This window comes from Microtus pennsylvanicus, chromosome 10 (assembly GCF_037038515.1).
Source record: "Microtus pennsylvanicus isolate mMicPen1 chromosome 10, mMicPen1.hap1, whole genome shotgun sequence".
In the NCBI taxonomy this organism is placed as follows: domain Eukaryota; kingdom Metazoa; phylum Chordata; class Mammalia; order Rodentia; family Cricetidae; genus Microtus; species Microtus pennsylvanicus.
Window position 1 is genome coordinate 28083093 of NC_134588.1, and position 6441 is coordinate 28089533.

Here is a 6441-nt window from a genome sequence, read left to right on the forward strand (position 1 = left end):
CCGGCTCTACTAACCACCCTGTGCCCACCACGTCCTGGCTCTACAGCCACCATGTGCCCACCACGTCCCGGCTCTACAGCCACCCTGTGCCCACCACGTCCTGGGACGGCCCTGGCTCTACAGCCACCCTGTGCCCACCACATCCTGGCTCTACAGCCACCCTGTGCCCACCACGTCCCGGCTCTACAGCCACCCTGTGCCCACCACGTCCTGGCTCTACAGCCACCCTGTGCCCACCACGTCCCGGCTCTACAGCCACCCTGTGCCCACCACGTCCCGGCTCTACAGCCACCCTGTGCCCACCACGTCCCGGCTCTACAGCCACCATGTGCCCACCACGCCCTGGGACGGCCCTGGCTCTACAGCCACCCTGTGCCCACCACGCCCTGGGACGGCCCTGGCTCTACAGCCACCCTGTGACCTTGCATACTTACTTTAACCAAACATCAGCTTCCCAGAGTACAGGATCAATGAGATGGCAACAATTACAGGAAAGAAAATGGGGCATGCTCTCCAAAGCCCTCAAAAGATGACTAAGCAATTAAGAGCAATTGCTACTCTTCGGAGAACCTGGGTTTCATTCCCAGAACCTGCGTGGTGGTTTACAGCCACCTGTAATTCCAGTTTCAGGGCATTCAACCCCCCTCTTCTGACCCCCAAGGGCACCAGGAATGCTCGTGGTACACAAACATACATGCATACAAAATACTCATACACATAAAAAATAGATCTAAAACAGATTAAATCCTCAATAATGTAACTGTTACCTCTAGGGTCCCTAAAATTTCAGTTCTGTGGGGGCTAGAGCGACGGCTCAGGGGTTAAGATACTGGTTGTTCTTCCAGAGGACCCGAGTTCAATTCCCAGCACCCACATAGTGTCTCATAGAAGTTCCAGGGGTCCACATACACAAGGCACAAAAATGTTACCCCGGTGTATATGCGAACTAAATACCTATACACACCAATCTGGGACCGTGCAGCCAGGGCTGACTTTGCAGGGACTGCATGGGTCTGTTTACTCAGATTTCCTTGTCCCTAATTCTGCACTTCAGAGTCCTCCATGGGTTGATGAAGCCGGGGTAGCCCATATTTTATAGATACACTTCAAAATATTTCCTACGTCTCTCTCTCTCTCTCTCTCTCTCTCTCTCTCTCTCTCTCTCTCTCTCTCTCTCTCTATTTTTGAATAGCCCTGGCTGTCCTGGAACTAGCTCTTGTAGACCAGGCTGGCCTCGAACTCACAAAGATCCACCTGTCTCTGCCTCCCGAGTGCTGGGATTAAAGGTGTGTGCCACCACAGCCTGGCTGAATGCATGCTATCTTAGTGACTATTTATTACTGTGAAGACACCAAAGAGACAACTTAAAAAAGAAAGGGATTAATTGGAAACTCGCTTCCAGCTCCAGAGGGTTGGTCCATGATTATCATGGTGGGAAGCATGGCAGCAGGCAGGTAGGCCTGGCACTGGAACAGTCGCCGAGTGCTGACATCTGTTCCACAAGCAGCAGGCAGAGAGAGAGAGAGACTGGACCTGGTGTGGACTTTTGAAACCTCATTCCAGGGACACACCTCCTCCAGCAAGGCCACACCTCAGGCAGGCACACATGCAGCTGGATGCACCTGACCATCCTAGGTTGCCAAGTACATTATTACAAGAGTGGGGTGGGGATAGCACATGCCAGGCAGAGTCCCCGGTTGTTGTGCTGGCCTGCCTCAGTATCCCTGGCCGTACTGTATAGGCAGAGTCCCCTGCCCCTTCGTGGTGTTTGTTGTTGTTGTTGTTGTTGTTGTTGTTGTTGTTGTTATTGTTTGTTTTTGTTTTTTACCTTGCACAGCTTCCTTAAATCAAGTAGATGCAGAAGACAGGGAGGCAAGGGTGGATGAAGTGGGTGCTGGGGAAAGTTTGACAGCATAAAAGTGAGTGGAATGAGGTGCATTCATGTGATGCTTTCCCTGCAGAACCCCCATTATATTCTCGCTGTTTCCAGTGAAGCTTTGTTGAATGCCTGCCTTAATGGCATGCAATTCTGCTTCCCTCACTTTGATAAATTATAAAGTCTGTGTAGCTAAACCAGCATCAATCTGGTCTATACACAGCCTTTGTTTAGGGACCGGATATAAAGATGTGCAGGGGTGGTGGTGTACATCTTTAGTCCCAGCACTCAGGGGACAGAGGCAGGGGGATTTCTGTGAATGTACACAGAGAGTTCCAGGTTAGGGCTACATAGTGAGACCCTGTCTCAAAAAGGAGGGAAAGAAAAGGAAGGAGGGAGGGAGGGAGGGAGGGAAGGGATTCGGAAACAGAAAGAAATGAGGATCTTCATTTAAGAGTTTTTGCTTTCTATCCTTGGTAGGGGTACTGTCTAGTGCAGGGGACTTGAGGAAAGGCTTCCTGACTCCCAACTGTTGCTCTGGTTTCAGATAAACAAGGAGGAGGCCACTCCTTATATGGGAAATTAGGCTGGGACTCCGCCACAGCGCCAGAGAATAGCCACCACATGAAACTCGTGGTCCAGCCTTGCCCAGCCAAGCCCAGGAGTGTGCAGGGTGGGAGGATGGGCAGTTCAGTTCTTGCTCGGCAGATTTACTCTTGATTTACTCACAGCAGTTCTTAAGGATCTTGTTGTGCTGAGATTCACCTCCTTGTCCTTGATTCAAACTCTACAGGGAAATCATGGGTCCTTCTCACTGGTCACTGCATGCCAAGATTTCCAAGTGAACTACTTAAGGGTCTGCCTTGGGAACTTGGACATTGAGCAGAGACAGGATGTGTGTTCATCATAAAGCAATCAGCGGACCGCAGGAGCCTGGAGCCACTGAGAGTCTGTCCGGTGGGGAAGGCGGGCGGGAAAGTTGCCTGCCAAGGGACTCCCATCTGTCATGAAGACACTTCTCATCTGGCTTTCAAGTGCCCAGGACTCCTGGTTTCCTAACAGAGATGTTGTCCTGGCCTTGCCCAGCCTTGAGCCTGCCCTCTGGCCTGTCCCAGCATCCATCGTCCTGCTACAGTCAGCCCGGACCTTGCATGAAGCTGTAGCTTTGGCTGGTCAGCTAACCTGGAGGAAGCCACTTACTGGATGTGGCTTCTCACAGTTCTCGGGTCCTAAGAACCACTCTGCTCATCTACAATCCAAGAAGATAGGACATGCTCCCTGCTGCTCCTTCACTCAGACTCCTAAGATCTTCCCCTAACGTCTCGGCAGTCTCTCCACTAAGCAGACGCCTGTGCTGGAGAGGCCCCCCCTCTTACCTTCTTGAGCCACCCTGGACTGTGCCTAAACCAGATTCAGGTCAAGGTCATTGACATTATTTTCATGGCAAGTGTGTCAGGCTTTTTAGATTGTGGCCATTTTAACAGGGAGCAACAGTGAGGCGTGGTAGTGGGTGCCTTTAGTCCCAGCACTTGGGAGGCCTCTGCATCTTACCGGAGCATCTCTGTAAGGCTGAGGCCAGCCTGGTCCACAAAGTGAGCTCTAGGCCAGTCAGGGCTGCAAAGTGAGATGCTGTCTCAAAAAAATTAAATTAACAGGAAACCAATGTCTTTGCCCAACATCTTTGTAACTCTTGGAGGTGGACTTAGACAATGATGATGAAAATAATGGGAAAGTATCTTTGTTTACATTTATTTATTTATTTGGGAATGGGTGGGTGAGTTCCCCAGGACCCACCTGATCTCCACCTGGAGATCAGAGGAAAACCACATGCCAAGATTCTAGGGACAATAATTTCTAAGTGAATCACTTAAGGGGGTGGTGGTGCGTGTCTCAGTCCTCTCCTGCCACTAGGTAGGTTCTGGGGATCAACTCCAGTCACAGAGTTGACAGCAAGCACCTTTACCCTCTGAGCCAGCTCACCAACCCAACCTTTATTCCCCCAAAATAAAGGTCCCAATATGTAGCCCATACTGGACTCAAACTTGAGATCCTCCTTCCTCAACAAAAGCGAGAACGCAGAAGGAGCCAAGACATCTTGACTAGAAGAACCACTGCATTACTCCAGTCATGATGAACCGTGAGCTTAGGATTCAGACCCTAGGACTGTTAAAACCCAGAGAGCATTTTTCTATTGGGAAGTCATGAGGTTCTCCTCTGTCTCCACACCACGTCCCCTCGTATCCAGCCAAGGGAAGGATTCAGTGGGAAGTGTTCAAGATGCCGATGTAAACTCAGAACCTCCCTTGTGTATAAGGCTGTACTCCCAACACTGAGGGTAAGAGAGAAGGTCAGGAAACTTCCCTCCTCAACTAAATACCAGTGAGGTAGCCAGGTCCCAACACTTGAGACACCTATACACAGTATCTCTGTTCTCCTCCGTTATGCTGACAAAGTGCCCTCAGACTGTGAAAGGCTCTAACACCCTAATGCAGACTGTTTATCAAAAACTTCCTGCTCCCAGGATGTAAGTATTTTTAATTCCAGCACTGGGAGGCAGAGGCAAGAGGATCTCCGTAAATTCAAGGCCAACCTGGTCCAAATAGAGAGAGACCACATCTCAAATTATTTCTTATTGTTTATTTTGCTTGTAAAAACACAGGGGGGCCCTGAAGCACAGACAAGAGAAAACATGGATTGCCCCACTATGGGCAGCCAGAAGTCCTGTCCAGCCGTTCTCGTCACAGCTTTATTTCACCCCTACAACCTTCAAAAGTCAATATTGTTAAAGGGAAATTTTCTTTTAAAGTAATTCCAAATCCCTCATAAAAATCTAAAATTCGGCAAGTAGTGGTGGCGCACACCTTTAATCCCAGCACTCGGAAGGCAGAGGCAGGTGGATCTCTGTGAGTTCGAGGCCAGCCTGTTCTACAGACCCAGTTCCAGGACAGGGTCCAAAGCTACAGAGAAACCAAGATTCAAAAAATAAAAACAAACAAAACAAAAGACAATGAAAGGCAAAGATAACTCAAAGGAAAACTTAAAACAAACAAACAAACAAAAACCAGCCATTCCAAGATCTCTTCTAAGTCTACCTAACACTGTAGTTATAAGCACACAGGACACACACAGGGAAGGGAACCCTCTAGCCCAGTGGCTCCCAGATCCACTCCCTTCTGAGACCCGGAGAGTCATATCTGGGGTGAAAATGAGAAAAATAGCCGGGCAGTGGTGGCGCATGCCTTTAATCCCAGCACTTGTGAGGCAGAGGCAGACGGATCTCTCTGAGTTCGAGGCCAGCCTGGTCTACAGACCCAGTTCCACACAGCTACAAAGGGAAACCCTATCTTGAAAATCTCCCCTCCCCCACCAAAAAAAAAGAAGAGGAGGAAAGAAAGAAAGTGAGAAAAATAACACTGTGGAGGCTAGAGGCTATCTCGGCAGTTAAGAATACCCACTGCTCTTGCAGAGTCAGGCTTCGAGTCCCAGCACCAACATCACGCAGCCTACAACCACTTGTAAGCCCAAATCCAGATCCAATGCCCTCTTCTGGCCTCCAACGGCACTAATACTCATGTGGTACACACACACACACACACACACACACACACACACACACAGGCTCTCACACATACACATAAAATAAAAATCATTAAAAAATAAGAATGTAATAGCTTCATATAAGATGAATGACCTCCAGATATTTTTACCTTATTGGAGACTGTATCCTTCATGAGGCTTTAAAATATAAATACTTCATGAACGCTGAGGAAATAACTCACAGTAAAGTGCTTGCCATATAGGCATGGGGACCTGAATTTGATCCTAAAGTTCCACACTAACAAAACAACGGGCTGCAGAGACTGCTCAGTGGTTAGGAGCACTTGCTCCTGCAGAGATCCAGAGTAGGTTCCCAGCACCCACCGTGCTCACATCCATCTCAAACTCCAGTTCCAGCGGATCTGCTGCCCTTTCTGAGCTCTGCGGAGACAGGCCTGCACGTGATAAACATACATAACAAGGCAAAACATACCCAAAAAACAAAGTCAATAAATCTAAAAAGAAAAATTAAGCCATCTTTTTTTTTTAGTCTTTCCAGGTGTGTCCTCAGGTGTAAAATGCAGGATTTTCCAGAGTTCTCCAGTAAAAGCTATGAACAACTCATCAAAAAGCTCCTGACAACACAGCAGACAAATTTCATATATCATCTCTGTGAATGGGATCAAGGGACAGCTGAACAGATTTCCTTCTGCTGTTGCTCTGGGTGACATGGTGAAGGCCACAGCCAAGAAAGGCAGACCAGACTGAGGGAAGTGTGCAGGCGTTGGATCCCAGCACTTGGGAGGCAGAGGCAGGCAGATCTCTGTGAGCTTACGGTCAGCCCATCTACATAGTGAGTTCTGCACTGGCCAGGACTGCAGAGTGAGACCCTGTTTCAAAAAGGGGCGGGGGAGAGGAAGAGGCAAAAACCTATGACCTGCCGACTGACCCCTGGGATGCCCGAGTGGGGATGAAGGGACCCCAGCGGAGTACCCTTTCTGGTGCTGTGGCCATGGCTTGTGTATGGT